This window comes from Bos javanicus, chromosome 4 (genome assembly GCF_032452875.1).
Source record: "Bos javanicus breed banteng chromosome 4, ARS-OSU_banteng_1.0, whole genome shotgun sequence".
In the NCBI taxonomy this organism is placed as follows: Eukaryota; Metazoa; Chordata; class Mammalia; order Artiodactyla; family Bovidae; genus Bos; species Bos javanicus.
In genome coordinates, this window is record NC_083871.1 from 113,129,096 (window position 1) to 113,149,287 (window position 20,192).

The 20,192-nt window shown below is 46.5% G+C and overlaps 3 non-coding genes across 3 annotated transcripts; all 3 read right to left on the reverse strand.

The window, feature by feature from the left end:
- Positions 1-384: 384 nt before the first annotated feature.
- Positions 385-456, reverse strand: TRNAC-GCA (transfer RNA cysteine (anticodon GCA)). The gene has a single exon. It is a non-coding gene; the product is annotated as a tRNA-Cys (tRNA).
- A 1,603-nt stretch (positions 457-2,059) lies between these two features.
- Positions 2,060-2,131, reverse strand: TRNAC-GCA (transfer RNA cysteine (anticodon GCA)). Its single transcript has one exon. It is a non-coding gene; the product is annotated as a tRNA-Cys (tRNA).
- Positions 2,132-15,484: 13,353 nt separating this feature from the next.
- TRNAC-GCA (transfer RNA cysteine (anticodon GCA)) lies at positions 15,485-15,556 on the reverse strand. Its single transcript has one exon. It is a non-coding gene; the product is annotated as a tRNA-Cys (tRNA).
- Positions 15,557-20,192: the final 4,636 nt, after the last annotated feature.

The following is a 20,192-nucleotide window of genomic DNA, read 5'->3' on the forward strand; positions in this document are numbered from 1 at the left end:
AGAATGGTTTGGCTGTGAATAGAATTCTAAGCTGGCTGTTGTCTCCTCTCAACATATTGCTTGTGTTACTGCAGTAGCTTCTGGCTTCTTTTGCAATTGTTGAGAAGTCAGTCAGCAGTTCAGCTATTCTTCCTCTGTCGGTGATCTCAGATTTCCCTCTTGCTACCTTCAAAGGACAAAGTCCTCATCTTCAGCCAGGAGATCAGCGTACACACTGGATCTTGTGGAAGACCTGGGGAGGATCAGAGGAGGAGGACAAATGCATCATCTGAGCAGAGCTGCCTTGCAAGGGTCAGAGGGGTCTCCTCTGCACCTGCTACAGAAGCAAGAACCAGCAAGAGGAGAGAAAATTGGAACTCTCCCACTTTAAGTGACTAAAAGAGTAGGGGGCACCCAGATTTGAACTGGGGACCTCTTGATCTGCAGTCAAATGCTCTACCCCTGAGCTATACCCCCTGCCATGCTAGCCAGGTCCAATTAGCACCTTTGCCTGTGCTGCCACACCCCGAGCTGCCCGAGGTGCCCGTCAGGATGGGTTTGCTGGGTGGCCTGACCTGCTCTACTGCTAACTCACCTCCCTGCCCCAGTAGAAGCAACAGGTTCCTTTCTCCCAGAGCTCAAAACCTCTGCACTGTCAGTCCTGGAGGAGGGCGTAACCTGGGGAGCATTGCCCTGAGGCTGGAAGGACCGATAGAGGTTTTTGTGCTGAGCGCCTGAAACCTAAAGTCCCCAGTGGCCTGGCCAAGCATACAACACCTTGGAGACAGGACACACACGGACCGGATATAGGTCAGAGGTCTCTGCACAATGCCACACCCTAGGACGCAGGCTGGCTTCTCTCTCGTTGCCCCAAATCTCCATAGAGTCAACCCTTTCACTGTTGGGTGAGATGAACTGTCGGAAGCAGTGACTGTCTCAAAGCTCTCAGTCCGCATTCCCATGTCCTGCTTTGGGATCTGGTCTCTGTAAACCTCTCTTGTCCTTTGCCAGCTGGCTGCCTGGTTGGTCCTGCCCCAGGGCTCTGGGGGACGCTGCTGGGCAAGAGTAGCTGTCCTTCCTGCCCGCTGGGTTCCTGTCTGTCTCACCTGGCAGTGACAGTCCATCCCAGAAGATTGCCGCCTGCAGATTGGTGCTCACAGGCCAGCTTTGTCTGGTCTCCCCAGGGACACTAGCACCTCCCTAGGGGTAGGAGTCCTGGATCTACAGAGATTCTCCCTGGACTTGTAAGACCAGACTTCATCCTCCTCTTACTGTGTCCACAGCCCGGGAGTGGGAGAGGCTTCTTGCAGATCCTCCCTCCCTGATACTTAGGCTTCCCCTCGCCCTTTCTGTTCTCTGATTTCTGATTCAATTTTGTCCCCCTCCCCAAAAAGATGTGTTGAATCCTAGCCTCCCAAACCTCAGAATGTGTCCTTACTCACAGAAGGGCATCAAAGATGTGGTTAGTTAAGACGAGATCACGGCGGATTCGAGTGGGCCCTTAATCGAGTCAGATGGAGTCCTTATAAGAAGAGGAGAGACACACGGGGAGAATGCAGCCATGTGAACACTGAGGCCGAGATTGGTGTGATGTGTCTACAAACCAAGGGATGCTGAGGATTGCCAGCCACCACCAGATGCTAGGAGGAAGCCAGTTAGGTGCCTCCCTGAGAGTCTGCAGAGGGACCCCAGTCCTGGATTTCAGTCTTGTAGCCTCCATAACTGTGAGACAGTAAATGCTTATTGTTTTAAGCCATCTATTTTGTGGCACTTTGTTACAGAAGCCCTAGGAAACTGACACACAGAGTAGCAACTATTTATATTAAATTCTGTTAAAATGACCAGTGCGGCTTTTGTCTCTGGACTGGACCCTAGATAATACAGAATCTGAAACCACTAGGGCCCCAGGAAACAGGGGATGGGTTTGGTCTTGTCCTTGATCAAGGTAGTGCTGAGTGTCTGACTGGAGCCTGAATCATAAGGGTGGCCATCTGGGTATTCCAGCTGGGCTCTCCTTTGAGAGTGGTCTCTAAGACTCCATAGTGTCAATTCAGCACAAGGAGGAAAAGGGAACTCTCAAAGGGGGCACCCGGACTTGAACCAGGGACCTCTTGATCTGCAGTCAAATGCTCTACCACTGAGCTATACCCCCAGGTAACAATGGAAATGTGTAATTACCAAAGTTCTTTACAATTCCACTCAGACAGGCTGCCATTCTGACTCCGGAGAGTCATCAGTCCTGCTCAACTGTACATGTCCCCCTTTATACCATAACCATCCTCCTTTTCCAAAAAGGACCATCATTTCTTGGCTCCGACTTGGAAGGTCCCTGAAGTCTCTACCTTAAGATGAAGCCCAGATGTTCAGCAGCAGCTTTTCAGTTGCAATCACTTTCAAATAACCTGTAATGTAGGACAAAGCTGACCCTCTCTCCCAGCTCACCTCCAGATTCCGTGTCTGTATTAGGCCCTTGAATTTTTGAACCATTACTTCAGCCTTCAGTCTCATGTATCCTTCCCACCACCGCTCACTTCTCCTCCCTGTCTTTCCTTCAGCAATCCCCTGCCATCCATGCTGATGTCAATTTTCAGAACTTCTTGTGTCTTTGGGTTTCTCTCTCATTGCCCAGTCATCATCTTTTGTGTCATTCCCCAAAGTGTTCCAGGGGCTTGGTTGATGCTAGGGCAGTGTGGGGTTAAAGGTAGAAGGACTCGATATTAACTCGATATTGGTGCCTAACAACACACCCCCAAACTTAGCGCCTTAGAGCAGTAAGTCTTCATCATATCATGCAAATTTCAGACTCTGGAATCTGGGTGTGGCTGAATTGGGCAATTCTGGTTCAGAGTCTCTCATGAGGCTGTGGATAAGATGTCAGCTGGGGCTGCAACCATCTGATGGTTCAATTGGGGTGGGAGGAGCCACTCTAACCTGCTCACTCTCACGACTGTTAGAAAAAAGGACTATTCCTCATGAGCTGTTGGCAGGAGGCCTGATTCCAACACAACAGGGCATCCTCATGATACAGCAACTGCCTTCCCCTGGCATCAATCTCATCCAAAAACACCCTCACAGACCCACCAAATTTGACAAGGTATCTGGGCACCCCGTGGCCCAGTCAAGTGGACACACAAAATTAACCATCACATAGATAAGCATACATTTAGTTTTGTAAGAACTTACCAAACGGTTTTCCAGAGTGCTTGTCCCACTTTACATTCCTGCAGTACACAAGTGGCCCAGTTTGTCTGAATCCTCACCAGCATTTGGTGCCATCACCTTTTTAATTTTGGTCATGCTCTAGGTGTGCAGCGACACTCCACTGTGGTTCCAGTTTGCGTTTCCCTGATGGGTAATGATGATGATGCTTCTTCAAGTGCTTCTTTACCATCTGTATATCCTTTTCTCTGAAATGCCTGCCCATATGTTTTTGCCCATTTTCTAATTGGATTTTTTTGGTTGAATTTTGACCACTTCATGTATTTGAGGTACAAGTCCCATTTTTATTACTTCTATATTCAGTAACAGGATTTAGCGTTGTTCTCTGTATCTTTACTAAATCCAAATGGGGTAACGCAGAATCTATTGTTCTGCGGGGCTCTTAGCTCCCCCAACATGGATCAAACCCAGGCCCCCTGCAGTGGAAGTGCAGAGTCCAACCCCTGGGAATTCCAGTAGCTTGAATTCTTTTGCACATGACATCATATTTTTGAGAGCTATCTTTGTTGCTCTTTTATCTGGTACATTGAACTTGTAGAACGAAAGTGTAATAGTAAAAGCAACTTGATTTTTGCTTTCACTATCCCTTTAAACTTTCTCAATGAGCTGTTTCTATTGCCCAAGTGACTTTTTAAAATTTAGTTGTGCTATGTGGCATGCAGAAACTTCCCTGACCAGGAGTGGAACCCCTGCCCCCTGCAGTGGAAGCGTGGGGTCCTCACCACTGGACTGCCAGGGAATTCCCCTGCCCAAGTGATTTAAAGATCATGCATAGGTAGCAGAAAGTCCTGCGGTTGCCTCCTGAATTCGTAATTAAAACGGCCAATCTCGAGAGTTCCCTGGTGGCCTAGTGGTTGGGGTGCTTTCAGTGCATGGCCAGTTCAATGAGATCCCACAAGCTGCGCGGTGCTGCTAAAAAAAGCTCCGCCTCCTGTAATAATCAATAACCTGAAGCCTTCTTCCTTCCGTTTTTCCCTTGGTCATTAACTCCACACCCAGGGATGAAACCTGGGCCTCTGCCCTGACTGCGCAGGGTCACTACCACTACACCACCAGGGGATTCCTGCAGGACTGCCTTCAACTTCTCTCCACCCCTAGAAGTGGGAGGAGCTGAGACATAGCCCTTCCTCTTTCTCCTCCTCCAGACTTCTTTCCTGGCCCAAGGAGTGGGGAGGAGGGAAGGGACAGTGGGGAGGAGGGAAGGGACAGAGGTGAGGAGAATGAGAAGGTTCTCCCTTGATCAGAACTGTCGTAAGATAATATTTGCTTTCCCTGGGCCTGGCAAGTATTTGAAATGACTCCTCCGGCGTTTCCATGAAATTCCTCCCAGGCCTCCATCGGGACCGTTCCACTGCTCCCGTGACCTGGCAAAGCATTCTTCTCCTGGCGTTCCTCGACCTGTGTTGCTCAGACTCTCTCTGCTGGGGCCTGTGATCGTCCTTGCACAGAATTTGATTTGCTGCAAAAAGGCTGTCTCCTGCATGGCCTGGGGGAAAATACTCTGGTGCCTTCTATTTCCACCCATTCCCAAGAGCAGTCGGCTCCTCTCCACCTGCAGAGCTTTGTGCTGGACACACCTCACTGCAAACCCCAACTCTGGGATATGTGGACCAAGGCGTTGAGTGGACCTTGTGAAGCCCCTTAGCTAGACTTAAGGATGATCTTCAGGACTCAACTCTTCAGAAAAGTGTTCCTCACCAATGCTCTGACCTACTGCAACCTGACCCTCTCACACCCACAGGGTGGAGACTCACCTGGTTATCAGTCCTGACGCTCAGGACCCCTTTCACTCCTGCCCTTGGGACCTAATACCTATTGTCTCTTGGTCACTCAGTTTAAACTTCCTTTTAAGTGTTTTATTTTCTACATTATTAGAATTCAGGAAGTTTTATTTATCTATTCTACTATTAAAGGACACTGAGGAAGGCTTTCTTATCTCTCCTTGCTATTCTTTGGAACTCTGCATTCAAATGGGAGAGTTTCAAAGAATAGCAAGGAGAGATAAAAAAGCCTTCCTCAACGATCAGTGCAAAGAAATAGAGGAAAACAACAGAATGGGAAAGACTAGAGATTTCTTCAAGAAAATTAGAGATACCAAGGGAACATTTCATGCAAAGATGGGCTCGATAAAGGACAGAAATGGTATGGACCTAATAGAAGCAGAAGATATTAAGAAGAGGTGGCAAGAACACACAGAAGAACTGTACAAAAGAGATCTTCATGACCCAGATAATCACGATGGTGTGATCACTCACCTAGAGCCAGACATCCTGGAATGTGAAGTCAAGTAGGCCTTAGAAAGCATCACTATGAACAAAGCTAGTGGATGGTGATGGAATTCCAGTTGAGCTATTTCAATCCTGAAAGATGATGCTGTGAAAGTGCTGCACTCAACATGCCAGCAAATATGGAAAACTCAGCAGTGGCCACAGGACTGGGAAAAGGTCAGTTTTCATTCCAATCCCAAAGAAAGGCAATGCCAAAGAATGCTCAAACTACCGCACAATTGCACTCATCTCACACGCTAGTAAAGTCATGTCAAAATTCTCCAAGCCAGGTTTCAGCAATACGTGAACTGTGAACTTCCATCTGGTTTTAGAAAAGGCAGAGGAACCAGAGATCAAATAGCCAACATCTGCTGGATCATCAAAAAAGCAAGAGAGTTCCAGAAAAACATCTATTTCTGCTTTATTGACTATGCCAAAGCCTTTGACTGTGTGGATCACAATAAACTGGAAAATTCTGAAAGAGATGGGAATACCAGACCACCTGACCTGCCTCTTGAGAAACCTATATGCAGGTCAGGAAGCAACAGTTAGAACTGGACATGGACCAACATACTGGTTCCAAATAGGAAAAGGAGTACGTCAAGGCTGTATATTGTCACCCTGCTTATTTAACTTATATGCAGAGTACCTCATGAGAAACGCTGGGCTGGAAAAAGCACAAGTTGGAGTCAAGATTGCCAGGAGAAATATCAATAACCTCAGATATGCAGATGACACCACCCTTATGGCAGAAAGTGAAGAGGAACTAAAAAGCCTCTTGATGAAAGTGAAAGAGGAGAGTGAAAAAGTTGGCTTAAAGCTCAACATTCAGAAAACGAAGATCATAGCATCTGGTCCCATCACTTCATGGGAAATAGATGGGTAAACAGTGGAAACAGTGTCAGACTTTATTTTTTTGGGCTGCAGATGGTGATTGCAGCCATGAAATTAAAAGACGCTTACTCCTTGGAAGGAAAGTTATGACCAACCTAGATAGCATATTCATTCAAAGCAGAGACATTACTTTTCCAACAAAGGTCCATCTAGTCAAGGCTATGGTTTTTCCAGTGGTCATGTATGGATGTGAGAGTTGGACTGTGAAGAAGGCTGAGCGCCGAAGAATTGATGCTTTTGAACTGTGGTGTTGGAGAAGACTCTTGAGAGTCCCTTGGACTGCAAGGAGATCCAACCAGTCCATCCTAAAGGAGACCAGTCCTGGGTGTTCATTGGAAGGACTGATGCTGAGGCTGAAACTCCAGTACTTTGGCCACTTCATGAGAAGAGTTGACTCATTGGAAAAGACCCTGATGCTGGGAGGGATTGGGGACAGGAAGAGAATGGGATGACAGAGGATGAGATGGCTGGATGGCATCAGTGACTCGATGCACATGAGTTTGGGTGAACTTGGGAGTTGGTGATGGACAGGGAGGCCTGGCGTGCTGCGATTCATGGGGTCTCAAAGAGTCTGACATGACTGAGCAACTGAACTGAACTGAACTGAACTGATCTAAGGACACACTAAGAATGTTTCTTTTTTTTTGCACATTAATGATAGTGCTGCAATGAACATCTTTGTACATATCTCCTGATGCATTTATGTAGAACTTCTCAAGGGAAAATACCCACAAATGAAATATCTGAATTTTACACACACTTTTAATTTTATGATTACAGTTTTATGTAGTTTAATATTTATTTTACTATTTTTATTGCCAAGACTTTCTCCATGAGTGTAGCAATTATATTCACATTGTTAGCAAATGAAAATACCATTGTCCTCCTCACCAGTTTTTGATCTAGTTAGACTTCAACTTATCCTAAATTATGAAAGAGGGTAAAAATGGTGCTTCTTTATCATTTTAACCACTTTCCATTTCTTTGATGTCTAACAATGTTGAGCATCTTTTCCTGTGTTTATTTGTCATAAAGATACCTCTTCTGTGGGGACTTCCCTGGTGGTCCAGTAGGTAAGGCTCCTCATTCGCAACGCAGGAGACCTAGGTTCTATCCCTGATCGTGCATGCTGCAACTAAGACCCATCCCAGCCAAAATAAATAAATAAACAAATAAAACATTTTTAAAAATCCCTGTTCTGTGAACTACTTATTCTGTCTTTGTCCATTTTTCTATTGGGCTAACTTTTTTTTTTTTTCCCTGATGGCTCTATAGGAATTCTTATCTTTTAAAATAATTACAAAAATTTAAATGGTGGTAAAAAGCACATGAAAGTTACCATCTTAACCATTTTAAAGTGTACAGTTCAAGAGTGTTAAGCATATTCATAATATTTTGCAAACGATCTCCACAAACTCTTCATCTTGCTTATATTCTAGTGCATATCTATTCTCTAATCATGTGTGTTACAAAATTCAGAGTCTCTTGTTTAAGGAATGTTTTGTCATATAAAAATGTAAATTTTGATACAGCCAAATTTATCTTTTACAGTTTGTGATTTTGAAGTTGTGTTTAAGAAAGCCTTCCCTGAGTTATACATATATTATAAACAATGTTTGTGGGCCTCCCTTACAAAATTCGTACATTGAAATCTAATCCCTATGTGTTGATATTTGGAGGTGGGGCCTTAGAGAGGTGATTAGGTCGTGACGGTGGAGCCCTCCTGAAAGGGATTAGTGCCCTTAGGAAAGAGAAGCAGGAGAGCTCTTTTTTTCCCCCTGCCACCTGAGAACACAGCAAGAACACAGCCACCTACGAACCAGAAAGAGGGTTATCACCGGATGCCAAACATGACGGCACCTTGGTCTTGGACCTCCCGACCTCCAGACCTGTGAGAAACAAATTTCTATTGTTTATAAGCCACCCTGCTGCTGCTGCTGCTAAGTCGCTTCAGTGGTGTCCGACTCTGTGCGACCCCATAGACAGCAGCCCACCAGGCTCCCCCGTCCCTGGGATTCTCCAGGCAAGAACACTGGAGTGGGTTGCCATTTCCTTCTCCATTGCGTGAAAGTGAAAAGTGAAAGTGAAGTCGCTCAGTCTCATCCGACTCTTCGAGACCCCATGGACTGAAGCCCACCAGGCTCCTCCATCCATGGAATTTTCCAGGCAAGAGTACTGGAGTGGCTTGCCATTGCCTTCTCCATATAAGCCACCCAGTCTCTGGTATTTGGATATAGCACCCCAACAAACTAAGACAATTGTGTTCTTTATGTTCTTCTAAAAGTCTGAGTTTATATTTAGGTCTTTGAAAGTTAGTTGCTCAGTCACGTCCAGCTCTTTTCAATCCCGTGCACTATAGCCCACCAGGCTCCTCTGTCCATGGAATTCTCCAGGCAAGAATACTGGAGTGGGTTGCCATTCCCTTTTCCAGATGATCTTCCTGACCCAACTTGGGTTTCCGGAAGTGCAGGCAGATTCTTTACCCTCTGAGCCACCAGGAGAGCCCTATTTAGGTCTTTCATCCATCTGAAATTTTTTTTGTAATGGAGTGAAGTAGGGATTTTATGAAACTTTTTAAGAAGCCAGTTATCCCACCACCCCTAATTATACAGTCCATCTTTCCACATTGGTGACACTATCTAGGTGTTATATTCTGAGGTCATACTTCATCTGGAGCTACACTGTCCAGCAGAAATATAATGCAAGCCCCAAGTACAATTATATATTTTCTAGTAGCTACATTATAAAACAAAAATAGTTGTTGAAATTAATTTGAATCATCTATTTATTTAACACAAGATATCTAAAATATTATCACTGCTACATGTAATTAATATGCAAAATCAATAATGAAATCATTTGCATTCTTATTCTTGGTATTAAGTATTCAAAAATCTGATGTAATTGCAAAGGACATTTCCATGTTTTCTGATTGTGCTGCTGCTGCTGCTAAGTCGCTTCAGTCGTGTCCAACTCTGTGCAACCCCATGGACTGCAGCCCACCAGGCTCCCCGTCCCTGGGATTCTCCAGGCAAGAACACTGGAGTGGGTTGCCATTTCCTTCTCCAATGCATGAAAGTGAAAAGTCAAAGTGAGGTCGTTCAGTCTGGTCCGACTCTTAGCGACCCCATGGACTGCCGCCTACCAGGCTCCTCCATCCATGGGATTTTCCAGGCAACAGTACTGGAGTGGGATGCCATTGCCTTCTCCCCTTGTTGTGTATGGAGAATTTCTTTCCTTGCAAGACCTGTACTCTCAAAAAAGAAGTTATAGAACTCTGTTCTCAGGCTCCTTTGAGTTTCTGGAATAAGTCCAGGCTTCCACCACTTCATGGCAAATATAAGGGGAAAAAAATGGAAGCAGTGACATACTTTATTTTCTTGGGCTCCAAAGTCACTGTGGATGGTGACTGTAGGACCAAATTAAAAGATGCTCGGTCCTTGGAAGGAAAGCTATGACAAACCTAGACAGTGTATTAAAAAGCAGAGACATCACTTCGCCAATAAATGTCTGTACTATCAAAGCTACGGTTTTTCCAGTAGTCATGTACAGATGCAAGAGTTGGACCATAAACAAGGCTGAGAGCTGAAGAATTGATGCTTTCGAACTGTGATGCTGGAGAAGATGCTTGACAGTTCCTTGGACAGCAAGGCGATCACACCAAAGGAAATCAACCCTGAATATTCATTGGAAGGACTGATGGTAAAGCTGAAGCTCTAACACTTTGACCACCTGATGTTAAAAGTCAGTTCATCAGAAAAGACCATGATGCTCAGGAAGATTGAAGGCCAAAAGAGAAGTGGGGAGCAGAGGATGAGATGGCTAGATAGCATCACTGACTCAATGGAAATGAGTTTGAGCAAACTTTGGGAGATAATGAAGGGTAAGGGAGCCTGGCATGCTGCATTCCATGGGGTCACAAAGAGTTGGACACGACTTAGTGACTGAACAGCAACAAGCAATAATAAGATATGCTTGTGTAAGTGTTGAAAAGGGGAGAGGGAGGTGTAGAGTCCAGTTTGCTTGCAAGGATGGGGTCATTGTCCAGCATTCAGGGCTTGAGTGTTTGGTGAAGGTGTGGTGCAGAGGCCGGTTTCTGGTGAGAATAGAAACTGCTGGGCGACGCCAGCCCAGTGCTGGTGGTTCTCCATCAGGCCAGTTCTGCAGCTTAGCTCAGGGCGCTGTTCCTGGAAGGTTAGTCTGGAGACTCATTTTCCACCACTCCTACCTAGGGAGATATATATGCTTAAAATGTTTACAGCTTAATCTAGCTTCTGTGCACTTACTGGCACCCAAGTGGCCCGAGGGCCACAGCAAGTGAAAGCCTGTCGTGCTGTACTGCAGCAGCCCTAGGATGCTGAGAGAAGGGCCTTGAAGGACATCAATGAAAGCAGTGTTTCCCACTACCTTTGGTGAAGGACAAGCTTTATTTTTATTATCTTAAAAAGCTATCACAGCTCAGTACGAGTACATCAGACCTGTGGACTTTGAGACCCACTGCAACCAAAGCTGGCCAGTGTCAGATGGTAGAATTTCTGAACATAAATGAAGGTGGTGGGCTCGTCCTTGGACCCCACTTTGAGCAGCACTGGTCAGAGGGCTGTGCTGACCACGCATTCCTCTGGAATCTGGGGATGACGTTCACTCTGCTAAGTTGTCCTTTCATACTATTCATGGGGTTCTCGAAGCAAGCATACTGGAGTAGTTTGCAATTCCCTCCTCCAGTGGACCACGTTTTGTCAGAAGTCTCCACTATGACCCTTCCATCCTGCGTGGCCCTGCATGGCACGGCTCATAGCTTCATTGAGTCACACAAGACCCTCCAACACAACAAGGCTGTGATGCATGAAGGAGAAAGTTTGAAGGCAAAAGGAGACGGGGTGGCAGAGGATGAGATGGTTGGATGGCATCACCGACTCAGTGGATGTGAATGTGAGCAACCTCCAGGAGAGAGTGAAAGACGGAGGAGCCTGGTATGCTGCAGTCCCTGGGGTTGCAGAGTCAGACACCACTTAGCTACTGAATAACAACAACAACTGCTCAGTTATTGTGCCTGACCTCTGTAGAACTCTCTTTTCCAACTGCTGGAAGAACTACATTCAGCTGCTGGTAATCGATTAGAAATGAGAGTGGCTATTGCACTCCTGCGCTCTCTCACCATAAGACCACGCATTTTTTTAAAATTTTATTGAAATATAGTTGATTTACAATGTTATGTTAATTTCTGCTGTACAGAGAAGTGACTAAGTTATACATATGTATTCTTTTTCATATTCTTTTCAATTATGGTTTATCAGAAGATACTGAATATAGTTCCCCATGCTATACAGTAGGACCTTGCTTATCCATCCTGTGTAGTTTGTATTTGCTAGTCCCAAACTCTCAATCTTTCCTCCCCTCCCTGACCCCAGCCACCACAAGTCTGATCTCTGTGCGTCTGTTTCATAGATACTTTGATTTGTGTCACATTTTAATTTTATTTACTTTATTTCCTTTTTGGCTGTGCTGGGTCTTCCTTACTGCGTGGGCTTGGCTCTACTTGTGGTGTGCAGGCTTCTCATTGCGGGGGTTTCTCTTGGTGTGGAGCACAGGCTCTGTAGAGTGTGCGGTTTCAGTAGCTGCTGCACGTGGGCTCAGTAGCCACAGCTCCTGGGCTCTAGAGCACACGCTCAGTAACTGCAGTGCACGGGCTTAGTTGCTCCGAGGCAGGTGGGATCTTCCCGGATCCGAGACTGAACTCCTGTCTCCGGCATTGGCAGGCGGATTCTTTACCACTGAGCCACCAGGGAAGCCCTGTGTCATATTTTAGATTCCACATATAAGTGATATCATGTGACACTTGTCTTTCTCTTTCTGACTGACTTTGCTTAGTGTCATAATCTCTAGAGCCACTGATGCTGCTGCATTATCCGTTCTTTTTAATGACCGAGTAATATACTCTACCAGAGAAGGCGATGGCACCCCACTCCAGTACTGTTGCCTAGAAAATCCCATGGATGGAGGAGCCTGGTAGGCTGCAGTCCATGGGGTCACCAAGAGTCAGACACGACTGAGCGACTTCACTTTCACTTTTAACTTTCATGCATTGGAGAAGGCAATGGCAACCCACTCCAGTGTTCTTGCCTGGAGAATCCCAGGGACGGGGGAGCCTGGTGGGCTGCCGTCTATGGGGTCGCACAGAGCTGGACACGACTGAGTGACTTAGCAGCAGTAGCAGCAGCAGTATACTCTACATTATATCACATCTTCTTCATCCATTCATCTGTCAATGGACATTTAGCTTGCTTCCGTGTCTATTGTGGATAGTGCTGCTGTGAATATAAGGGTACATGTATCTTTTTGAAATAGAGTTTTATATGGCTCTATGCCCAGGGGTGGGATTGCTGGCTCATGTGGCAACTCTCTTTAGTTTTTTGAGAAACCTCCATACTGTTTTCCACAATGGCTGCACCAATTTACATTCCTACCAACAGAGTGAGAGGGGTCCCTTTTCTTCACACCCTCTCTAGCATTTAGTATTTGTAGAATTTTTAATGATGATGTGAGGTGGTACCTCCCTGTAGTTTTGATTTGCATTTCTCTAATAATTAGTGATGCTGAGCATCTTCTCATGTGCCTTTTGGACATCTGTATGTTTTCTTTGGAGAAATGTCTATTTAGGTCTTTTGCCCATTTTTTGATTGGGTTGTTTTTTTTTAAAATTGAATTCTATGAGCTTTTTGTATATTTTGGAATTAAGCCCCTGTTGGTTGCACCACTTACAAATATTTTCTCCCAGCCCAAATGCATGGTTGTCCTGCCCCATACATTTCTATTGTGCAAGAAAGGAATTTCTTGGGGTGGGGGGACTTACAGGCAAGGAGGGCTTCCCAGGTGGCACTACTGGTAAAGAACCCGCCTGCCAATGCAGGAGACATATGAAACTCGGGTTTGACCCCTGGGTTGGGAAGATCCCCTGGAGAGGGGAACAGCAACCCACTCCAGTATTCTTGCCTAGAGAATCCCATGGACAGAGGAGCCTGGTGGGCTGCAGTCCACAGGGTCACAAAGAGTCGGACACGACTGAAGGGACCTAGCACACAGACACAGGCAAGGAAGCAGCCGAGTACACACGGTCCCCTGGGCTCTTTATCCTGCAGAGAGGTGGGTGTGCACCGGGAAGAACTGGGCGCGCCACGGAAAGCGCATCTGTAGCAGGACCTCTCCCCTGCACTGCTTCACCTCCTTACAGGGGAGCTAAGAGGGCCTTGGGCACCTGGTTACCGTAGCAATGGGAGGTTCCTGGTGTAAGAAATGGCCCTGTTAGAAAAACCTTTTTTATTGGCTATCTCAGATCTACTGAGCTGGGTCATTGATGATGAGCTTGAAAAGTCATTGATGGGGAAAGGGCATGAGCCTCAGAATCATCTGGATTTGTGTCTTCTCTGAGGGATGAACAAGCTAGAAATGTCTGTTTTTCTTTTGAAAAAGAGTGTGTGGAGGAGAGCAGACCAGGGCTGTCTGGTGACCTGGCCACTCCAGGTGCCTTTAGGGACACCTGCTCTTTTCATCTTTTTGACCAGTCTTCTTTTAAATGTGGGTTCCGTTCTCAAGCTTGACTCATGGTCCAAGTTGGCAGCTGGCATTCCAGCCATCACATCTATGCTCCAGGTAGGAAGCATGAGTTAAGGTCCCAAAGGGGACATGTTTGTTCTTTAAAGCTTTCTCAGAAACCTTGTCTGATGACTGCTTCTTATTCTTCATTTGCCTGTCCTAGCCAAAGAGAGGCCAGAAAATGTGATCTTTCAGCTGGAAACATAACTGCTTAGTATAAAATAAGAGTTCTATTACTAAGAGGAAATAATGTATTTTGGGTACTTAACTAGTAAGTCTGCCACGTATACACAACACATATATTTATACACATATGTGTGTGTGGAACACAGTTTATGCTTTTTTTTTTGTAAAGGGGATAAACTATGGCCAATACCTAGGGTCTGTATGTTGCATAACTCCAGGGATTATGCAACTGGGGAAGTTGTGCAATACACAACCTGTGTGACTGTACTTGGCTGCCCTGGAAATAACCATTATCTCACCAACCTTCTGTCTATAAAGACCTATCATATGGATGCCTGGTGTTTTTAGGAGCTAATAAAATATTATGCTCTGCTGACGAATTGGTGTGTTCTCACTTCTGTTTAATTCCCCAAAACTCAGAGATGCTTCCTGTATTCAGCAGCAGTGCCTTCTCCTGATCTGGGCTCTTGGGAATAATTATTTGCATCCTCTTCAAATGTTTAGTTCTTGCCTTATTTATTCCCTTCAACTTTTAAAAATTGTGGCAAAATACATGTAGCATGAACCTTATCATCTTAACCAAATGTTTAAGTAAGGATTTCCCAGGTGGCACAGTGGTAAGGAATCTGCCTGTAATGTAGGAGATCCAGGTTCAACCCTGGGTTGGGGAGATCCCCTGGAGAAGGGAATGGCACCCCACTCCAGTATTCTTGCCAGGAAAATCCCACGGACAGAGGAACTTGGCGGGCTACAGTCCATGGGGTCGCAAAGAGTTGGACACAGCTGAGCAACTGAGTATTATAGAGTCAGTGGTATTAAGTGCGTTTATGTTGTACAGCCATCACCACTGTCCAGAACTTTTTCATTTGCCAAACTATACCTCTGTCCCCACGAATTGAGAGCTGGTCATCCCCACCTCTGCCAGGCCCTGGTACCCACCAGTCTCCTTTCTGTCTCTATGATTTTGATGACCTCATATAAGTCAGCCCTTGCCTTTTTATACTTGTCCTGTTGGTGGACTTTTATTATATCTTTTATTGCAAGCTGCCTCAGATCCTATTTTTTGAAGCTAGCTTGGTATAAACAAATAAAATCAGGATGGTAGTAATTAGACACAAGGGAAACACAGAGAAAGCTTCAGGCAGACTTCCTCTACCCCTCCAGGAAATCAATGTGGCTGAGGAGGCGAAAACACAGCACACGAGAAATGTCACAGGAGGAACTGAAGACTTTACGACTTGTTAGAAATTTAGATTCCATGAGGCTAAATGCATAAGAAGGAGGGCCTCTGTATAAGTAGGAGGTATAACTTCCACTGGGGTTAAAAAAGGAAAGAAGCAAGGCACAGGGGGCACCTGGATTTGAACCAGGGACCTCTTGATCTGCAGTCAAATGCTCTACCCCTGAGCTATACCCCCAGCCACCCACAGGGATATCATAGAACAATTCCATAATTGCAGTCTTTCCCAAGCTTTGCTCTCACCATTGTGTGTCTCCCTAGGGAGTTACCTGAGCTGCTTCTCTAGGTGCCCACCTCCATACCTGTCAGAACTGCTCCCCTTCCTCAAAGTCTCCACTCCTATGCCCACCAAACATCCCTCCTCCCAGAGACCTTCTCACCTGCTCCCTCACTATTATCATTATACTGAGGGCAAGAGGAACTCTACCCAGCCCCTTAATGTCTAAGATGCTTCGTTTCTTTTTCCTTTTTCTCCATCTCCCACTCTCTGGTTCGGTTTCCTTTTCCAGGGATCAAGGCCTGGGACCTATAGGAGGCTGTCACGGTCTTGGTTTACTTTAGGAGAGGTGCCTGGCCAAGAAAGCTGCAGCCCCAACTTTCTAGCAGGTGAAGAGTGGGCAGGGATGAGCCAAGAGGTCAGCACAGGTCCAGGGTCTGGGACACGGCTCCAGCCTGCTTCTTCTAGAACTCAGACAGCCCCTGCTGTACAGCCACGCAGTCTCTAGGATTAAGACATCATTGCATTTCTGTTTGCGTCTTTCTTGGTTATGTTGTGCCATCCAATTGGGTAAGATTTTCTACTCTTTCTTTGAGATTATTCTGAAGTGAAATTACCCTTCAAGGGCTTCCCAGGTGGCTCAGTGGTAAAGAACCCGTCTGCCAATTCAGGAGACATTAGAGACCTGGGTTCGATCCCTGGGTCAGGAAGATCCTCTGGAGAAGGAAATGGCAACCCACTCCAGTATTCTTGCCTGGAGAATCCCCATGGACAGAGAAGCCTGGTGGGCTACAGTCCATGGGATCGTAAAGAGTCAGACAGGACTGAAGTGACCTAGCACGCACATAAAGGAGGGTGGTTCTCTGGCTAAGAGTATGGGAGTAGCTATGCTCCTGCTAGAACCTCCAAACAGGCTCTTGAGATCCATTTGTAGGAGAATGTAGGCTTGTCAAGACTCCAAGACTCCACACACATCCAATGAGGCGCTGCAAAGCAGTCTGCCCTTCTTGGGGGGATTAAAAAAAAAAAGGCTAAGAGTTTGGTAAGAGGGTGATTTTTTCCAGATTTATAAAACACTGGATGAACACGCACATACATCTTGGCGCACTTCTCAAATGATTTCCCCAGAGTGGACTCCTAAGAGTGCGGATGCAGGGCCCGGAGGAGCTGGCTGGTGCTGTGTCCTGCAGCCCATCAGCAGGCACCAATCCCAGGGGTTCCCCTGAGCCCTGCCCTTCACCTCCCAACCCCCACCGTCCTGCCCGGTTAGGATGTGCACTCCGCCCAGGGCTGGAGTCTGAACCTGGCAGCATCTCGGTGTGGTCATCAGGTCTGGAACTCAGCTCACAGACCTGCAGCGTCAGACCCCTTGGGCCGGCTCACACAATCTCCCTAATCAGGCTCTGAAGGCCCGATGCACAATAAACCAGAATGCCCTGGAGGTTACCCCGGAAACCAAATTAGCTATCTAAGGGTTGCTTCCTGAGGCTGCAATCAGAGCAAAAGGGAATTGAATGCTCTTGAGGGTTTCTCAGGCCACGGAAAATGATTATGCATTATTCCTGTTCCAAAGTACCGTTCCTTCTTTAGAGGCCAGAATGCTCCGTCACTAAACTGGGAACGTCAGTGTGTGCACAGGCATCTTTCCGGGATCCCTGCATCCTGCCATCCCGCCTCGACCACGCGCCTCCCTCTCCCCCACCTAGTGTCTCAGCTCTATGATCTGCTCATTGTTGATATACGGTAATCCACGGATTGAGGGATGGAGATAACTGTTTTTCTACAAAAACAACTCAATCTCTATTTTGTGCCCCATTATACCCAGCAGCAGAAATTTAGTTAGTCACCTCAGGACTCCCCCAACCATCACCACCCCATCCCATGTCACACCGGAGTTATGAAAGGGCTTTCCCAGTGCCACAGTGCTGGGGTGAGTGGGATCTGGTCCTGCGTGCCGTCTGGACCACGCTGTGACCTTCTGATCCCACCCTGGTCCTCGCCACGTCTCCTCCCAGGTTCCCTGGCTCTCCCGGCCACACCCAGGCAACCTCCCCCAGCTTCCGCAGGCACAGAGTGGGCGCCAATCTTTATTCCCCTAATGCCCTAGCACCCACACTTTTGGCATTTGAAAATGGAGCACTGACAACTTAACTTGCCTTCCACACGGTCATCCCTCCCTGTGTTGTTAAAGACATAAGATTTACCCAGTTGGGTGGGGGCGGGACAGGGTGCGGCTGGGGGTGGGGTGGGGAGAGCAGCCTTCAAAGACAGGAAACCTGGCTTATGAGCTCTGTTAAGACCCAGCTTCCTAACTGAGCTCTTTGTCTCCCCTCCATGACCCCATTACTCTCCATTCTTCCCAGATGGCTCTGGGTCTTCCTAGGAGGACATGTTACTAAACGTTTGCCATGAGTCATCACCTTTTGTCTTCAAGCCAAGCCCATGACATAGGTACTCAGCAAGTCCTCTACTTGAGAACCTTCAAGTTGCAAGCTTTCAGAGATGTGAGCCTGCTCTGTCATGGCCTATCACATCAGCTGCGGACGACACTGCAGCTCGCCATCCGTCTCCTATTGCAGAGGATCCTTCAGCTCTACCATCTCCCACGTCTTCTCCCTCCTCCAGTCAGTCAGTCTTCTTGCCTGTTCACTCAGTGCCAGCCCCTGTATGCCAGCTGTTCCTCCTGGACTACTGTACTTTTCAAAGAACTGTACTATCAGATTAAAAATGTTTTTTTGTGTTTGTTTGCTTGTTATGTATTACTTATGTGAAAAGTATATTATAAACCTATTAGAGTATAGTACTACATAGCCAATTGTGTTAGTTGGGGACCTAGGCTAGATTTATTGGACTTATGAACCAGTTGAACTTACGAATGCACTCTCAGAATAGAACTCATTCAAATCATATGCAGGGGACTTACTGTAATTATTATCCCCGATTTACAGATAAAGAAATGAAAGTTTAGAGGAATTCAGTAATCCAGATAGTCTAACTCCAGAACTAAAGCTGGTGACCATATTGAAAGAATTCTCTCTAAAACACAGACTGAATTGGGTATCTGCCTGGCAGTGCTAGGTAAAACATCAGCCAATTCCTTACTGTTTGATTTCCTTCTAGAATATTTGGGAGATAACGGCTCATCACCCACTGCGTTGGGCCATTAGGTTGTGATCCCCGCTGATCAAGACAGAGGTCACTGTTCACGACAAACCCAGTCTCCAAAAGTCACTCTGGGCCCCCTTCTCCTAGACAGACCTCTGGGGCAGCCCTGCTGATGGCCAGTCCCACCACTGCCTGCTGACTCTAGTTTCTCTTTCCTCTTCAAGTGTTGGGGGTATCATCATCCCGAATAGTGGGGCATTCTAGAACTAGAGGTAAGCACTTCTCCCAATCTCTGGGTGAGATGAGCTGTGGGGGGAACCCTTGAGAACAGGGCCCATCTGGCCTACAGCAGCAGTACTGATGCTCTCCCAGGTGTCACACATCTGTCACCTCACCTGTGCTGCTGGTGATGGCACTGAGGCCACTCAGGAGCCAGAAACCACAGTGACCTGTTCAAGAGGAACTAAGATCCTGCAGGGAATCTTAGGGGAATAAAGCCCCCCCAAAACCAAAAGCTCTTTAAAAAAGAAAAAGATTAACTGGTGTGTTGAGGTGTTGTTAACCTCATTTTAAATTCCCCCATCAAACATTCATCTCATCATTTTGGTAGGCTTTGGGGATGCTGGCTTATGACCATTGCCTCCTTAGGAGTCGTGAGTGGTTCTATTCCAATCCTCTACCTTTATTAGCTTAAATTCTTTTATAAAGAAGACTTTTTTTTTTTTACTTATTAGTTCTGTTGGAATATAGTTCATATAGAAGAGGTAGAACAAATGCTTGATTCTTCCCTTTATGAGCTTTCAGGATACTGAATTGACGCCTTCACCATCTCCAAATTTGACAGAGGGCTCCAGGAGTCTTTGAGCATTCCCTTGTTTTATTGTGAGTGTGAACCTATGTGTGTGTGTGTTCGTGTGTGAGCAGACCAAATGAAATTGCCAGACTGGGTGGGCTGCCCTGGAAAAGCCTTTAAATCCTTTTACCAAAAAAGATTTTTTTCTTACATTTTTTTAGCCATGCCACATATGGGATCTTAGTCTCCCCACCAGGGATTGAACCCCCTGCCCCTGCATTGGAAGAGTAGAGTCTTAACCACTGGACCACAGGGGAAATCCCAAAGAGAAGACTTTAAATAGAAATCAAGTCCAGTCGTGGAGAGTGATTTGTGTGCAAGGTGGAAAGGCTCAAAAGCTTGATGCATGGTGCAGGGAGATGGGACTCACTGGAGAACGGCTGGTTGGAGCCTCCCAAGATGGGAAGGGACCATTGGAGGAGGCTGACTTCTAACAGCACACAGAGTCTTTAGGAAGAATTCCTGCAGAACCAGGAAGGGCCCTGCAAAGGTTCTGGGCTCGGCTCTGAGGGGGTGTGGCCCTGGAGGTGCTGCTTGCCTCAAAATGAGCATGCCTGGTCTCGGAGTGGACCTCTGCACAGACTCTGGATTCTGGCAAAATGCATCAGAAAGGGGAAGGATGTTCAAACTACCCATGCT